Raw genomic sequence first — 18,525 nt, forward strand, 5'->3', positions numbered from 1 at the left:
CTTTTTAAGATTTTATTTATCTATTCATGAGAGACCTAGAGACAGAGAGGCAGAGACACAGGCAGAGGGAGAAGCAGGCTCCCTGATGCAGGACTCGATCCCAGGACCCGGGTTCACACCCTGAGCCAAAGGCAGGCGCCCAACCACTGAGCCACCCAGGCCATCCCTTAGCACCCCCCCTTTTTCAAAGTGGATTTTGTCTGTTATGTACCATCTTTGCCAATTTTAGGTATTTTCTCCTTTTTAGTACAATTTAGGAATATAAGGAGGTGTAGGTCACATTGCCTATTTTTTATACAATCCCCCAAGTACTTTGAATGGAAACTTTATAAATAATGGCTATTTATAATTGTTGTCTAGACTTAACAAACGGTTATTTAACAGGCAACGAAATAATTTACTCACAGTTCTTATGCTATAATTACACACACCACACTTACGGGGCAAATGTTAGGGCCTGTGCTGAAAATATAAGTCTTGTTCATAGTGGCAAATTATTCTCTTTGGACAATGAAATTTGTATTCACTAGTCTGAAATAGCAGAACAAATTCACTTCTCAGGGATCGCATTCTTAGAGTGGAATGTCTAAAGTCATAAACTTGATCTAATCAATGCTGATGGAAGGGTATCAACAGAGTTATTTATTAGCTTCGAAATAATACAGTCAAACATTTTAAAAATACAGAAAAGAAAATAAGAGAACAACCATAATCCTGCTTCCCAGAAAACACTGTGAACATTTTGGTGTATATACTCTTTCATGCTTTTTTTCTCCTGTTCATGAATTTTTCAGGCATACAATTCAAATCGTACTGTACATATGTCATATGATGTTTTCAAATGTTAATATATTATTAATGACTTTCTAGGTCTAAACATTGTCTGTAGCTGCACAGTTCAATACTAAAATCACTAGAAACTTGGGCTGTTAAGCACTAGAATGGTGGCTAGTTAGAATTAAGATGTGCTAGAAGTGTACAACCACACCAGATTCCAAAGGCGGTACAGAAAGGAGGATATCTTAATTTATTAAAATTATTTTTCTAAAGATTTTATTTATTTATTCATGAGAGACACAGAGAGAGAGGCACAGACACAAGGCAGAGGGAGAAACAGAGCCTGGGATTACAACCTAAGCCAGAGGCAGATGCTCAACCACTGAGCCACCCAGGTGCCCCTAAAACTATTAACTTTTATATTGATTACACGTTGCAATATTGAGTTAGATAAAAATATGTTAATAAGTTAATCTCACTTTTTTTTTTACTTTTTTAATGTGTCTACTGGAAAATTTTAAGTTACAAATATTCACATGCTATTTCTGTTGGATAGCACAGGTTCTGTGGTGTCATTTTTAGCTGCATAAATTTATATTTCATGAATATAATTATTGAACCAATTCAGTTCCATTATGTTGAATCTTCAGGTTACTTCTTATTTTTCAGTATTAAAATTACTTTCTGAACGCCCTCTATACAAATCCTTTTACACATTTCTGATTATTACCTTAGGATTTACTGCTAGAAGTAGAATTACTGGGAGAGCAGAAATTTTTAGATGAGAGATAATGTTACAAATAAATGAAGAAATAAGTAATCTTTTTGCTTCTCATTATTTAGTTCTCATTTTCCTTATAGAGAAAGATATGATTTCTGGTCATTAGCAATTGCTTATGTTAACTGAATCAAAAACACCTATAACAACTATATTCAAATTAATTTAACTTAGTTATGATTAAGTTTTTGAAAAGTCTGCTCTAAATTTACCTGTTATATGTGAATTGCTAAGTATAAGGGCTGGAATTCAGCATTATACTCCCTCCTAAATTAAAACACATAGACTTGGGGCAGCCCGGGTGGCTCAGCAGTTTAGCGCCGCCTTCAGCCCAGGGCCCGATCCTGGAGACCCTGGATCGAGTCCCACATCAGGCTCCCTGCATGGAGCCTGCTTCCCTCTGCCTGTTTCTCTGCCTCTCTCTCTCTCTCTCTCTCTCTCTCTCACTGTGTCTCATGAATAAATAAATAAAAATCTTAAAAAAAAATAAAACACATAGACTTGAGGTTGTTGGTTGTAGACAAGGTACAGAGTCTGAAACCTTTCAGATTTGTCTCTATCATACTATGATGCAATGGCGATGAGCTTAAAAGACCATTTATCTGAGGCCCAACATATTTGATCTATTTTTGCATAAAGGCATAACCTAACACTATTTAACACTATTTTGCATTGCATATTAAAAGCAAAACCTTAGGATATTTAGCAATAGGGCATATATTTGATGAACAAAGTTGTACTTTTCTTGTAATATTGGATAAAATATACTGAAGTTTTTGCATCACATGGCCAGTAGAGCCTCTGTAAAACCTTCCCTCCTTCCTTCCTTAGGATTTTTGCATTTTGCATTTTTCTCAGGTGTCTCAGGGATTCTCAGGGAAAATGTCAGGAAACCTCAGGAGTTGCTGAACCCTCTTCCTCATCCCCTTGGTATTATTGAAGAAAATGCCAATTCAAGAAATAGAACTTATGTTTAACTTAATAATTTAGCGTTGTTGAAGATTTATTGAACTAAATAGTGACTTGAATATAATTTAGGGGGAATGATTCATGGCATTCTAAAGTATAAAAAGAAGTGTTTCTGGTTCTCTGTCAGTGTTTGATTTAAAATAATAAATTTCAGGGGCGCCTGGGTGGCTCAGTTGGTTAAGTATCTGGCTTTGACTCAGGTCAGGATCCCAAGGTCCTAGGATCGAGCCCCACATTGGACTCCCTGTACCTTGGGGAGCCTGCTTCTCCCTCTCCCTCTGCCCCCCTACTTGTGCTCTCTCTCACTCTCAAATAAATAAATAAAATCTTCTTTAAAATTAATAAATTACATTGTCCACCAATGGAAGAAGAAGAAAGAAAAATCCATAATGTAATCCCACTTGGCACATTCTTCCTTTTTCCTAACTTTGGGTCTAAAGAATTTGAAGAATCAACCTCCCCAACCTCTAAGCAGATATTCCAAGTTGGATTTTTCTCCTTATAAGTGAGAATAAAAGACTAATTTTCAATAGAAGAGTATTCAAAACCACACACACACAAAAAGAACTGTTGCTTTTGATAATGTTATCTGAGAGCCTACCATCTATACATTTTGGATCATTAGTTGCTTTATCTTCCCTCTGGAATAGGTAATCATCCAAAAAAAAATGTTTACAGAACTCTTTTATTTCTAATATGCAGTAAACTTTTCCCACTTTGCCATCTGATTGAGAAAGTCTTTCTTTCCATTTATTAATTTTAAAATGTGTCTTCATTGAACACAATCTATACTCTTCATGGTCAGCCTTTCAGTGAATGTACGTGAAAGTACAGTATGTTGTAGCATGGGATAGTTTTCAATCTCAGATCAAATATAGTAGCAGCAGATCTGAGATGACCTGGCTTCTGTAAGAATCACACTTTATGTGATATTCAATGGTGACATTTTAAATAAACGAATAACATTTTATTTCAAGTAAACAAGTAGCAAAGCACAAAAGCTTCATCCTTACTCTTATTCTAGCTTGACTCTGGGTAAGCAGACACACAGCTGCCATTTTGCCTATTAGAAGCATGAAAAAAAATTTAAAAGGTCGTTCATTTAGGTTTCTTTTAACTTGTGTATATAATTAATAGCTTAGTTTAATTCGATATTAAACCTTTGCCATCTGCAGGATTATCGTGCCCTAGTGACATAAAAGTTCCATAGGAACATGTTTAATTGAGTAATTAAGACTACAGAAAATGCTTCCAGAGAAATATTTTGATTACAAATAAAATCAAAGTAAAATATCTAGTTTTGAAGGACTAGGTATTTTTCCTAATTTAAAAAAAAAAAAAACCCTGCCATTCATTTTAGTGTAATTTTGTAAATGTTTCCATGTGTAATGCCACAGAGCAAAAAGTCTAAAACTAACACATTCGTCCACTACAAAAAAAAAAAAAAAAAAAAGGAGCAGAGTAAGAGAGGCTATTTTCAAGATAGGCTTCTCTTTGTAGTGGGACTCTAGGGGCAGAGAATCATCTCTCAGCTTCTTCGTGGAGATTTATTTGAGATGTTACAAGACCTGTCTTCTAACCATGATGATGAAGAAGCCGTGCAGTCCTTTTTAAAGCTTAAATAGCACAGCCCATCCACACGCTTACTGTATAGCTCACACATACATATTAGGTATGTGATTATTATTTATTGATTTCATTCACACATTCGATAGATTTTTTTTAAAAAAGGACTTTTTTTTTTTCATAGCAGTTTGAGGATCACAGCAGAATTTAGAGAAAGGTACAAGCATTTCCCATATACTTCCTGCCCCCACACACGCACATGCACCACCACCACCCCCCAGCATCTCCTGCTAGGGTGGGGACATTTGTTACAGCTGATGAGCCTACAGTGACACTTTGTCATGCCCCAAAGTCCATAGTTTACATTAGGGTTCACTCTTGGTGTTGTGCATTCTATGGGTTTAGACAAGTGTGTAATGACATGTATCCATCCGTTTGTATCATATGGAATTTTTTCACTGTCCTCAAAATCCTCTGTGCTCTGCCAGTTTGTCCCTCCCCACAAGCCCCTGGCAATCACTGATCTTACTTGCTGTCTCTGTACTTTTGCCTTTTCTGGAATGTCGTGTAGTTGGCATCATAGAGTATGTAGCCTTTCCAGATTGGCTCCTTTCACTTAGTAATAATCATTTTAGTTTCCTCCATGTCTTCTCATAGCTTCATAGCTCCTTTCTTTGAGCTCTGAATAATATTCCATTGCCTGGATGGACTACAATTAATTTATCCATTCATTTACTGAAGGACATCTTGGTTGCTTCCAAGTTTGGGCAGTTATGAATAAAGCTGCTATAAATATCCATGTGCAGGTTTTTATGTAGACATAAATTTTTAATCCCTTTGGGTAGATACCAAGAAACACTAGTGCTGGATCATATGGTAAGAATATGTTTAGTTTTGTAAGAAACCACCAAACTGTCTTCCAGAGTGTACCATTTTTCATTCCCATCAGCAATGAATGACAGCTCCTGCTCCACATTCTTACTAGCATTTGATGCTGTCAGTGTTCTGGATTTGGGCCATTCTAACAGGTGTGTCAAGGGATATTTTCTGAGCATGGACTATAGGATATCAAATGGAGTTTAGCTGTTGGGGTGCTTGGGTGGCTCATTAGGGCCACCCAAGCTTGATTTTGCCAAGCAGGTCTGCCCAACTCTTGATTTTGGCTCAGGTCATGATCTCAGAATCGTGGGATTGAGCCCCACATCAGGCTCCCCACTCAGCCTGGAGTCTGCTTGAGAGTCTCTCTCCTTTTCCCTCTGCCCTTTTCCCTACTCGTGCTTTCTATAAATAAATAAACAAAATCTTTTAAAAATTTATTTTTATTTTTTTTAATTTTTAAAAAACTAAATATAAAAAAAAGGACAAATGGAGTTTAGCTGTTATACAGTAATCTAGCCTTCTCCATGGGGGATACATTCCAAGACCCTAATAGATGGCTGAAACCGTGGAGAGTATGAAACCCTGTATATATTATTTTTTCTATACATACCTATGATAAAGTTTAATTTATAAATTGGGCACAGTACGAGATTAACAACAATAACTAATAATAAAGCAGACCAATGATAACAACATAGCATAGTAAGAGTGTGAATGTGGTCTCTCTCAAAATATCTCACTGTCCTGTCCTCACCCTTCTTGTGATGATATGAGATGATAAAGTGTGTACATGACGAGGTGAAGTGAGGTGTAGGATGTGGGCAGTGTGATGCAGCATGAGGCGACTGTTGACCCTCTGGCAGTGTGTCAGAAGGAGGATCATCTGCTTCTGGACCCAGCTGACTGTGGATAACTGAAACCACAGATGACAGATAATCTGAATACATCAAATTCTACCTTATTGATAGAATCTAAAAATTTCTGGCAAATCAAAAACAAATTTTTTAAGATTTTATTTATTTATTCATGAGACAGAGAGAAAGAGAGGCAGAGACACAGGCAGAGGGAGAAGCAGGCTCCATGCAGGGAGCCCGACGTGGGACTCGATCCCGGGTCTCCAGGATCATACCCCAGGCCAAAGGCAGCACTAAACCGCTGAGCCACTGGGGCTACCCTTCATCTCTTTTCTTAATTGTTTTAGTCTCCTGAATGTGTAGAGGTGATGCTTGTCCACAGTTTCACATTGGACACATCATCTTTGACTGTCACCCCTGTGTCACCTCAAGCACCATAGACTATGTTTTATAATGAAATGACATTTAAAGGCAGATACAAAGCCAGGCTGTCAGTATTACATTCTTTTCTTTTGAAGTAAGAAGACTTCTTGCAAATGCTGTTTTTCTCAAAATTTAGGAGCCCTCTTGAAACAAGTATTTTTCCTTGCCACAGCTAAGACTTAGGTACAAATGTAGCTTTCCCATATAAATTTGAGAAAACTTGTACTTTATTCTTTTTAGTTGCTTTATGGCAAAAAAAGATAGTAAAAGTTTAGATAGACATGAAATAGTACAGAGTATATGTAAAATATTTCACAGATTATGTATCATTAGATACAGAATTAGTTACCTTTTTTCCCAACATACTTCTTTTTTTAAGATTTTATTAATTTATTCATGAGAGACACACACAGAGAGAGAGGCAGAGACACAGGCAGAGGGAGAAGCAGGCTCCATGCAGACACCTGACGTGGGACTTAATCCTGGGACTCCAGGACCACGCCCTGGGCCAAAGGCAGATACTAAACCGCTGAGCCACCCAGGGATCCCCCCAACATAAATACTTCTTAATCACGTCTTACTTATTTCACAAATTTTCTTTTTTTAATTTCTACCATTTTCTTTTTCAAAATATTTTATTTACTTGAGAGAGCATGTACTTGCATGCATGCTCATGAGTGGGGAAAGGGGCAGAGGGAGAGGAACAACCAGACTCCCCACTGAGCAGGGAGCTGGACATGGGGCTCCATCCCAAGACCCTGGGATCATGACCTGAGCCGAAGGCAGATGCTTAACCGACTGAGCCACCAGGCACCCCTCTAACATTTTCATCTCCATTTTATAAACGAAGAAATCAAGGCACAGTTGGGTTCAGAAGATTCAGGTAATTTTGAGACACAGTCCACTACTTCATTTGCTTTGTGCTTAACAAAGTCAACGAGCAAGCATTTATTAAGTTCCCTCTCCATGCCAGACACAAACCAAGTCTTCTAGGGCTCCCAGTGAAGTCTGAATACTTGTCCTTGTCTGATCCAGGGCTTTGGATAGTGCTTCCTCCTGTTTCCTGCTAAGTGAATCTTGAGTTCCATCTCAACTTCCACCATGGAAAGAGGGCAGAGGAAGCAGTTCTCTTCTAGGAAAATTCTACATTTCCCCGTGGCTGCATATGACTTCATCTCTTTTCTTTTCTTTTTTAAGATTTTTATTTTTTTATTTTTTATTTTAATTTTATTTTTTATTTTTATTTATTTTATTTTAATCTCCAGGATTAGGCCCTGGGCTGAAGGCAGCGCTAAACCACTGAGCCACTGGGGGCTGCCCTTCATCTCTTTTCTTAATTGTTTTAGTCTCCTGAATGTGTAGAGATGATGCTTGTCCACAGTTTCACATTGGACACACGATCTTTGACTGTCACTCCTGTGTCACCTCAAGCACCATAGACTATTGGTTCTATCTGGGAACCGCCCTTCCAATCATCCTGTCATCCTCCTTGCCATGCTTAAGGCATCATCATCATTATTTCACAGCCTCCTACATGGTCTTTCTGACTCTTCTGAACCATTTTCCACACTGTGGCCATGGTCATCATTCTAAGAGGCAATTCTGATCATGGCCTGACCCTGTCAGAACATGCCAGTGGGTCACTACTCAGGAGAGTTCACAGGCAAGTCTCTAGCAGAGTGGTCCCAGCCCACTTCTGCATGCGTCTCTATACACCATTTTTGCACTTGTGCTCCATGGAACCTCCTCACTACTCTCCAGGTAGGAAAATACCCAGATTTGTCCTCCTTATTCCTAAAGGACATTTCCATCACTCTTTTGCCCTCTACATTACTATTCCCGTTCCAGTGTCCAGAACCCATGTCCTTAACCACTGTGTCTCACTATCTTTCAAACAAATATCTATTTAAAAAGGATCACAACCGATACAGAAGAATTTTAATATAAATATTTTAGAAATGTAATAGTGGTTAGCACTGACAATTTTTATTCAGTGGTTTAACTTCAGTTCATCTTTCAGTATTTCAGGAACACTTTAAATCTATTGGATTAGTAGAAAGATTACGGGAAAAAACCCTCAAGATTACATAGCTAAAATTCAGGTGCTTGCACTTACCAGTCCTTTGTTTCTCTATAACATGCAGTGCCCTAGAGTAGCCTTGATTTTCATAATCAAATACTCTATACAAAACAACATTTTATAGAGCTTCTGTATTTCAGATGTAGTTGCTGTTTCAAATTACACGTATTGCATAGGTCATTTTAGTGGAAATAAAATTAGCTTAAAGATAGGAAGTGCCTTTGATTAGTTCAGTGAAGCCATGGTCAATTCAATTAAAGTGTTAAAATATATTTCAGAGGAAAGAATGTTTAGGGTCGTAAATTAATTCAACACAGTTGTTCCTAACCACGTACTATTTGCCTGGGAATGGGTACTGTGTTTGGTACTTTGAAGATAAATGTTATTTACAAAATGCCTAGTTAATAAAAACTTGCTTCAGAATGCTATGTTTGACATCAAAGATCTTTATTCTGAACTTTGTGGTTGACAAGGTTTAATTTTGTTTAAGTATGGGATGGGAGAGTCTTGATGGATAAGTTTGCATATAGATAAAAGTTACAGGCTTATCCAAATCACCTGTTCGGTGTTTATAGCTGTATTTCCACCTGTACTACATAATGTGACCCTAGATTTTTACCCTTTAATACACCTTGAGGGCTTGTATTTATAATTGGGCATTTCTTGAGCCATCTGAAACACTGAGTATGTGAACGACATGTGTGACATGTGTGAAAATCCACTGCCTCCATCAGAGTGTCCCTCCTTTTCTTTCTTGGTTGTTGGAAGACTCAAGAGACGTGGTTATCAACTTATGTTGATATATATCAACTTACGTTTCAAATGGAGCTGGGAAAAAATGCAGTAGCATGAAAAATAGTCCGTTGGAATATTTACCAGGTGACCTCGCTATGATGTAGCACAAAAAAGACCTGGTTCCCCCCATCTTGTCCAAAATTTAAGAGTTGCCCTGCACTTCAAGAAAATTCAGAAAATGGGCATCTTGGGTAACCTTTAAATGGCTATTCTAAGTTTGAAGGGGACTTTCAGAATAAATCAACTTTTTTTTTTTTATTCTAAGAAGTTTTTGTTTTTTTTTTTAAACTCCTATGAACTGCTCTGGGACTTGGGTAGCCTTTCTGTTAAAATGGCTGTGTATAAAATGGACAGAGGAGCACAAAGCTTGCTTTCTTCAGGAGAGTTCACTGAAAATTGTTAGATCCCTTAAGATCAAATTTATGTAACGTACCCACTTTAAAAATAAATTTGCCAATTTCTTGCTTTAAAGAAAGATTCTATGTGCTAATGAAAAAAAAACTAAAACTTTGTCCAGCCACCAAAATAATAAAACTCACTTGAGGCAGTGGTGGGTTTCCCATGGCAAAATGCCACATGCGGTGCTATTAACATTACTGAGGCCATCTTAGCCTCAGATGTACACAGCTCTTATTTTAAAGTTTTTAGAATCTTTTTTGGCTGTGTGTTACATTTATTAAAACAAGATACGTTTTCAGATAAATAGCCTTTCTGTTGGCACATCTAGATGGTAATTTTGTGGATCATGCTGTGATATAATTTAGAAACCAGATTGACAGTACCTAATTTGCAAATTTCAAGGCTAAGATACAGCCTAGATTATTGGAGAAAAAAATATCAGTCAAATTTGTGCCACTTTGTTCTGATTCTATTACAGATGGACTATAGTCTTATAATTCCACATTATTCTAGTTGTATAAGTGAAGTAGAAAGTGGCCGTCCTAAAAACCACTGATTTCACTTGCAATATTTATATAACTAAAACCAAATTAGCTTGTTTTGAGGGTAATTATCTTACTCTTCACTGTTGGTTTGTAGAGATATGGTCTTCATAGAAGACATTCTCAATTCTAGAAGAAATGGGATAGGTTTCAAGAAAAGCATTTCTTCTGAATTTTGCCTGGCTGGTTAATTTCTCCTGTTACCTCTTTTAACTAGATTCTGTTTACAACCATTTTGAGATTGAATTACATCCTAATTGAAAGGTATTTTCCTTCATCCATTAAATATATAATTAGTAAAGAAATACAATTTTTCTCAAAATAAGGCTTTAATGTTTTTCACCATCATTCTTTTGACTTTCAATTATATAATTAATATTTATACTAATGTAATATAAATTGCCTAGATGGATTGTAAGATATATCTTTAACTCATTTATCCTTCTCCCAGTAAATGTCAGCACACGTCATGGTATTATATCTGATTCAGATTGTGCACATACTGAAATTTCTTTGAAGCTCTCATTCAGGTTTGCAATACCTCAGATACCTCACTGTATTATTAACCAGCCAGATTTGATCAATAGTTTGATGTTCTGCCTAAATTAAAGAACTTTAAGTTAAAAATCTTTCAAATTGAAAATGTATTGTTAGATTAATGTAGACAGCACATGAATTAAAAGGAGGCCTAAATTAAATTAAAATAAAACAATATAAAGAGCCCTTTGCCATTGGCCTTGTTCACATCATCTCCCCACTGTGCTAAGCACTTTCTATGCATCATCTCATTCAATCCCCATCACAACTCGGTGAAGGAAATTTTACAGTTCCATTGCATAGTTGAGGAAAAAGAGGCTAAGAGAGAATGGAATGACATGTTCCACATCATGAAGTTGGTAAATGGGAGAGTCCGCATTCTAACTGTCCTACTGCAAAGTCCACTATCTGTTAATTTTCTCATGGACATTGTCCGCCAAGGCTCTATCTGTTTCTTTGCCATATTTTAGATTATGTTGGAAGAGTGTGGTGAGAGACTCAGTGCCCAATGTGTAGTAGGAGACCCATCCGTGTTCCTGTGGAGATTCCATATAACCTTCTTACTTCAATGACGGCAGATCCATCATAAATCTGGTAACCCATAGATTTGGGTGACCTTCTAGTTTATCATCCAGACCTGGCCACTTGAGAGGGTGAAAGAAGGTGTTGTCAATAATCGTGCCTAGAAAAGAGGCACAAACTAAGATTTTCTGGGGTGAAATAGGACATATGGTTACCCTACATAAGGCAGCGAGCGGTGGCAAGAAGGGGCACCACAGCAGCCATAGGGGCAGGCAGTGTTGCAGGTAGAAATATACCATGCTGCACTACTGCTACTGGTAGGGACAAGGAAGATTGATAAATTATGGTTTAGATCAGTATTTCTCAACTTTTTTTTTTAAAGATTTATTTATTTATGAGAGATAGAGAGGCAGAGACATAGGCAGAGGGAGAAGCAGCCTCCCCACGGGGAGCCGGATGCGGGATTAGATCCTGGATCTGAGGATCATTCCCTGAACCAAAGGCAGACACTCAATCACTGAGCCACCCAGGCGTCCCTCTCAACTCTTTTTTAAATCATATGCCTGTGTTGCTAAACACATGGGTCTTCCTTTAATGTAATTTGAATTGCTAAATAAAGTAAATGTTGGGTTAAAGCAGTCACAGCCATGGTTCAGAGTTCAGCTTTGTTTTTAAGGTCTCCAACTTCGCCCCACCCCTTTTAGCTTAGCTACTCCTTCTGGAGGTGCTTCCTCACCTACCATATCCCTGGTTTAGAATTATGGAGACTAGTTTTGTGTAAATGTCCGTCCAGCTGGGGATTAGTCAAAGAATAGGCCATTTTACTAAGTGTAGGAATGCTGTTTTGTTACCTTCACCACGATTGGTCAATATTTGCTCACCCAGATCAGAGGAGGGGATGGAGTTGATCAAGGACATTGAGCCACAAAGGTCTGAAGAATCTCTTCTAGTTGATAAAAGTCTACAGCTAGTTCTGAAAATTCAGTAAATACCTTTTAACCACATAATGGAGGCAACAGTTTAGTTCCCTGGAAAGTGCTATGAGAAAAGTGGTACTAGGAACTTGTCACATTGGGGGGTCTGGGGGGCTCAGTCAGTTAAGTGTCCAACTCTTGATTTTGGCTCAGAGCCATGAGATCGAGCCCCAAGTCCGACTCTACACTGGGCATGGGGCCTGTTTGGGATTTTTTTCTCCCTCTACCTCTGTCCCATCCCCCTCCCGACAAAAAAAAAAAAAAGAATTTGTCATGTTGAAGAGAGTTTTCAGTATTATAGATGATAATGATTACTAATTGAGGGTCATGTACCACAAGAGAGAAATGATGTAACCCTTCTTGCAACATTTCGGATCTGACTTTCCTAAATCAGGAAATTATCAATTATGAAGCCACAGTGCACTGCAGGCATGGTGCTTTGTATGTGTTAATCACCTTATTGCCCACAGCAACAACATCATAATGTAGGTGCTATTATTGCTGCCATTTTAGAGAATGGGAAATGGTGGTACTGGGAGCTAGCACAGCTGGTGAGCAGCATAGCTGTTAAATGAACCAAGATTATCCTGTGAATAAGTGCAACTTCTAGTTTATCAGAGCCTACAGGGATATTATTGCTAGCTTTTTGAAAAGTATAAGATGTATTATTCCTGCCTCAGTGAGAAGATGATTGCCAAATAAATTTCAAGATCATTTAACTGGATGGTAATAGTAAGTATAGTTAAGTTTTAAATAAAAATAGGATTAAAATTCATCTTATAACTTTTATATTGGTGAATTTGACAGTATTTTAGTTTTAAAATTGGAAGACAGATGCAAGGACAAATATAGGAAAATTAAGGATGACTGAGCTATTTTTAACACTTTCAAATTAAGACGGCAGCTGTTGTTAGTGTCAGAACTTAAATAACTTTGCTTCGTTAAAAAATCCATAACATATGGATTTCAGCATGTTGTATACTTATTGTTTGTACTTATTAGGGAGAGACACTTCAGTTGAAAAAAAATGAGAATTTCTCCAGGGTCCAAAAAATCATTCTAGTTAGCAGGCAAGCAATCATAGTGTTATCAAGATATCTATCCTCAAAAATGTTTGATGCTTTTAATTTAACCAATATTTACAGTAAAGCCAGTTTTCATGCTAATGAAATGAAAGCATGGTATCAGGCTGGGTTTTAAAATCTCTTATTTTTAGAATTACAAGCTCAAGTCTAGAAGAGACGTCCTGAGACTTCTCAACTCCTGCATTGAACTCCAGAAATTCATGTCTATCTGGTGGGCAGAAAGAAATGCATCTATTATGTAGAGGAAAACCATCTTTCAGACTACCAAAGAAAATGACCCACTTTTCTTCTCAAGTGCCCGGTTGGTTAAGTATCAAAGGATACATTTGCCTTTTATCAACTGAAATTCCTCTCCTCTCCCTTCAAACTCAGACTCAGGGACTGCAAGGTCTCCTTGAGTTAGGAGGATGCATTGAGGCTGGTAGTTGGCCTTAAAAACCAGCCCATGGAAGAAATGAAATAAGGACCCCTGGTTAAAGATGGCAAATTGAGTACACATATTTGGCTCTGTCTTCTTTCAAAATTTCACTAAAATAATAGTAAATAAATTATCTTTTTAAAAAAAGAGATGACCCACACAACTGAGGAGAATGGGAAAGAAGACAATAACTAATTTGGAGGCTGAAAACAGGATAATTAGTAACTGACTTAGAAGACCCAAGGCGGGGGCATCTGGGTGGCTCAGTCGGTTAAACATCTGCCTTGACCTAAGTCATGGTCACGGGGTCCTGAGATCGAGCCCTGTGTTGGGCTCCCTGCTCACTGGGAGTCCGCTTCTCCCTCTCCCTCTGCCCCTTCCGCAGCTTGTGTGCACTCTCTCTCTCTATTTCTCTCTCACTCTCTCAAATAAATAAAAATCTTTTAAAAAGGGGTGTGGGGGAAGACCCAAGGAGGCAGATCCTAATATAGAAGTGGAGAAAGTTGAGAAGCAGTCTGAGTTATACCATAGAACTCACCAAAGGCTCAAGAAACTATACTTAGGTGAGGGTAAAACAGAGTCTGTCTCACCTCTGAGGCAGTTGAGGGAGAGGTACCTAACCAAAACCAGAGGAATCAGTAAGACGCCTCAACTTGGCTTCCATGTTTTCCATCCAGGTTTCACCCTGTAGACAGGAATCTGGTTAGCTGAACGGTGGGTAAAGATGACACAAAACTAAAGATACTGGGATCCCTGGGTGGCTCAGGGGTTTAGTGATGCCTTCCTCCCAGGGTGTGATCCTGGAGACCCAGGATTGAGTCCCGCAATGGGCTCCCTGCATGGAGCCTGCTTCTCCCTCTGCCTGTGTCTCTGCCTCTCTCTCTCTCTCAGTCTGTGTCTCTCATGAATAAATAAATAAAATCTTAAAAAAAAAACCCAAAACTAAAGATACTGACTTTGGGGGTTCCCCAAGGAAACACCCCAACCTATAGTATCTTAGTTTAGAGTGAAGACAGAATGAAAAAGCTCCCTTTCCTTGGCCCCAACCTCCTAAATACAGATAGCTTACAATCAGCTTTTTAGTGAAATATGAACAGATAGTGAAGGATCATCAGATACTGGAAGAAATATCTAATATGAAATGAGCAGAGAGAGAGAGAGAGAGCAGGTAGGACAGATATTACCTAGGGTGAAAAACACTTAAATATAAATTTAATATCATGTGGGAAAGGAGAACATATTGTACCCAGCAGGCAGGAACCGAATGCTACAAATAAGGAACCTTCATGGGCGAATGAAGGTGCTCTTAGAAATTAAAAATAAGAGAGAAGAAATGGAAACCATTCACTGGAAGTCTTGGAAGCTACAATGTAGGAAATTTCCTAGAAAGTAAAAAACACTAAGAAATGCAAAACAGGAGAGAAAAGGTGAGAAAGTTGGAAGTCTGGTTCAGGGGATCCAGCATCTAAAAAAGGAGGAGAAAATGAAGGGAAGGATGTCACCAAAGAAATAATTCTATAAATTTTCCTGAACTGTAGGACATGAATTTCTGGATTGAAAGGCCCACCAAATAGCCAGTGCAGTGTTTGAAAAGAGGCACAGGCCGAGGTGCTGACGCAGGTAATTTTAGAACGTGGGGAATGTAAAGGGTTTTCTGTTTCCTCCCAAAGGAGGAACAAGCAAACAGGTTTCATGTAAAGGATGAAAAATCAGAATGACAACACTAAAAGCTAGAAGATAGCAGAGCAGTGCCTCCAGAATTCTCGGGAGAAATCAGTTCAGGCTTAGAATTCAGTAATCCACCAACTTCCATCATTTGAAGTTAAGGGTGGATAAAATGGAATCGCAGGTGTGCAAGGTTTCAACAAGTTTAACTCCCATGAAAGGGGCATGGAATAGAGTGAGGGTAGAAGTTAATAAATAATGTGTTTTATTTTTATTTTTAAATTTTTTTATTGAAGTTCAATAATGTGTTTTAAAAAGAAAGAAAGAAATGGGTTGCCTGGGTGGCTCAGTCGGTTAAGGGTCTGACTCTTGATTTTGGCTCAGGTCATGATCTCAGGGTCAAGAGACGGACCCCAGCATCAGGCTCCAGGCTGGGTGTGGAGCCTGCCTGGGGTTCTCTCTCTTCCTCTCCATCTGCCTCTCCCCTTCTGTCGTGTGTGCACATGCGCGTGCTCTCTCTCAAATAAATTTATAAGTAAATGAAATCTTAAAAGAAATCAAAATAGTAATATCTCTGTGCTACCCAGAGTAAGTGGAGATAGATAGTAAAAGAATACAAAGAGATGAACGTGGTTACTTTGGGGAAGCAAAGCAGGAGAGAAACAGGGGACTGATGTTTTTCGAAACAAGCCTTTTAGAATTGTTTGAATTTTAGACTATGTGCTTGCGTAATTTCAATGAAACTAAATTTCAAAAATGGAATCGGCCAGGATGGACAAAGAAACTTTGTTCTCCTTTTATTTTGGAAATGGGGGTCTTAAAAAAAAAGAAATGGGGGTCTTTCAATTTGATAAGTCCTTTGGTAGTACGTAACAGATAAATTGTTCAGATTTCATTTTATCTCATCAGCCCTTGAATTTCCCAAGGTGTTTCTGTTGGTCTGCATGCATTAGGGAAGGCATTCTTTGTGGCAACAATTAAGCTGTATTTGGATAACCATTTCTTATGGGAACCCTGACAGGAGATTCAGGGGTTAAAAAAAAAAAAAAAAAAAAAAGATGAAGGTTTCTTCTTCTGTTGAAGAGCCATGAGATAGAACTATCTGGTGGGGGATCTAATAGTTTCCTGGAATCTACAGAGGAAAATATGAAATGCAGAAAAGAAAAGGTTCTTAAATCCCAGAATAGAAGATGTAGTTTCGGTTGCTGCAACCTGAAACTAATTGCTTTTATTAGATCATTAATGTTTCATGATTTGGGGATATATTTGTATACCATACAACTGTTCGGCTATTTTATTGCAACGATGATGCCCCAAAGGATTTTGAAAAGCAACAAATGTATTTTGGAATGGTTATAGTCTGGGGGCTACTGCATACACTAAATTGAATAGCTTCCTAATATACAATGAGATTGTGGCTGTGTTTTATTATTATTTTATAATAATTTTTTTAAAGAGATCCAGTAAAGATTTGAGAGAGAGAGAGAGAGAGAGACATAACAAATGAGGAAACCATTGAAGATGCAGAAAAATCCACAGGGAATAGATTGTGAGTCACTTCAGGGCAAAGAGCAGCTCTACCCTCCTTGACACCAGTGCCCAGTGTAGCTTCTTATAGGCATTTACGTAACAAATACTGATCGAGTACCTACCATGTTCCAGGTTCTGGAGCTACATCAGTGAGCAAAGTGGACAGAAATCCTTTTGTTTGCGGAGTATACATACCTAGGGGTGCAGAGGGCGGTGCGAGGAGCCAGGGCCAAATGAGATGATGGTGTGAAATAATAATCCGTCAGATGGGGCTAGGTGCTATGAAGATAAATGACTCCAGAGAAAGAGCCGAGGAGCGTGCAGCAGAGAGAGGGCGGGGGATGCACTGTACATGGGGTGGACGTGTAATACGTACACTGAAATGTTGACGTTATTTCTTGGCAAGGAGAGACCCATCTATCTCTCTGGGAACTTTGAACCTTTTGTTTGGTTTATAGTAGGACCATCTTGTTGGGCATTTAGCACCTCATTAGGGGTGAAGCAGAGACAGGAACCTAAAAAGAACCAAGACACTGGTGCTGGAAAAGCATAACCTTGGTGAGGGTCAAGTGATCCTATGAAGAAGAAACAGATTCCAGTTTCATAGACCTCACAGTCTTTTTGGTCCCTAGCAAGGCCACCAGGCCCTTTGCAATGTACAAAGGATTCCCTATAATCATGGGAAGTTGTTTGCTTGTTTTTGAAACACCCCTGGCATCCTAGAGTGTACAAAGCCAAGGCACCAGCTTTGAAAAATAAAGAAAACCTTACAATTTAACCTTTGATCCAGAAGAGATCCCCATGTAGCCTCCTTTCCCCCAGTTAGCGTCCTATTTCCAGCATGGCGATGCCTGAGTTTCTTTGATATACTGCTATTTATAGATGTCTCTACTACATATCTCCCCAAAAAGGCTGGGGAATCTCAAAGGTCAGCTTTTAAATCATTTTCACAGATACTGGATTTCCATACCCTTTCCCCCATGTACCCTGATTTGGGAATATAGGCATTTATTTTTGATTTTCAGGGAAGTGAGACAAATGAAGCCAACAGGTCAGAGCCTCCCCCAATAAGGCCAGACCCTTATAGAGAATTCAATAAATTCTTCTTTCCGTTAACCTCATACCTGCAGGCTTTCCCTTTGCATCTTGCAAGCCAGTATAGTCTTGTAATCTGATTTTTATCCCCATCCGCAAAATCCGTGTGGACCACCTGCAGGTTATTCTGGGTTATTTGTGGACATAGTTCTCTTTCTCTTTCTCTCTCTCTCTCTCTCTCTCTCTCTCCCATTCTAATTATGGACTAAGGATGCAACCCCTGAAGTGGAACTGCATCCCCCCATCCTCCCACCCCACCCCCACCCCCACCACCTAACCCCAGCAAGCTTCCTCACCCTAGTAGAGTAATGAGACCCTGTCTTTTGAGAACACAGTGTATGGAGTCAATGGTGTTTAAATTGAAGCTTTCCCCTGACTTTATTGGTAAAGCCAGAGAGTCCTTGACTACTCTGCAGGCACAGTGCCCTTGACTATCCTGCCTGGCCTTTGTTGTGGGATGAGCTGTTGGACCCTGTGTGTAAACAGCACAGTGAGGGGCAAACTCAGGGCATCCCCTGTGCAGGGCCTGCTTCTTTTGAAGTGTCTGGTGATTGAACCATTGTCATGCCAGTCAGAGGAATCCTTTGTTTTACAATGGCAAGGCTCTGAAGAGCCAGCTGATAAGACTTTGGGACCC

At 38.8% G+C, this 18,525-nt stretch overlaps 1 protein-coding gene and 1 long non-coding RNA gene across 5 annotated transcripts in view; one reads left to right on the plus strand and one right to left on the minus strand.

Annotated features, from left to right (window-relative positions):
* The window catches only part of LOC144296980 (uncharacterized), a 38,046-nt gene extending 20,923 nt beyond the window's left edge, over window positions 1–17,123 (minus strand). The window contains exon 1 of the long non-coding RNA XR_013363959.1: window positions 16,989–17,123. This is a non-coding gene — a long non-coding RNA (uncharacterized LOC144296980). The remainder of the gene's footprint in view (window positions 1–16,988) is intronic.
* Window positions 1–18,525, plus strand: part of PRICKLE1 (prickle planar cell polarity protein 1) — a 110,528-nt gene that overhangs the window by 50,332 nt on the left and 41,671 nt on the right. The window lies entirely within an intron of this gene.

Source organism: Canis aureus, chromosome 25 (assembly GCF_053574225.1).
Source record: "Canis aureus isolate CA01 chromosome 25, VMU_Caureus_v.1.0, whole genome shotgun sequence".
NCBI classification, from domain to species: domain Eukaryota; kingdom Metazoa; phylum Chordata; class Mammalia; order Carnivora; family Canidae; genus Canis; species Canis aureus.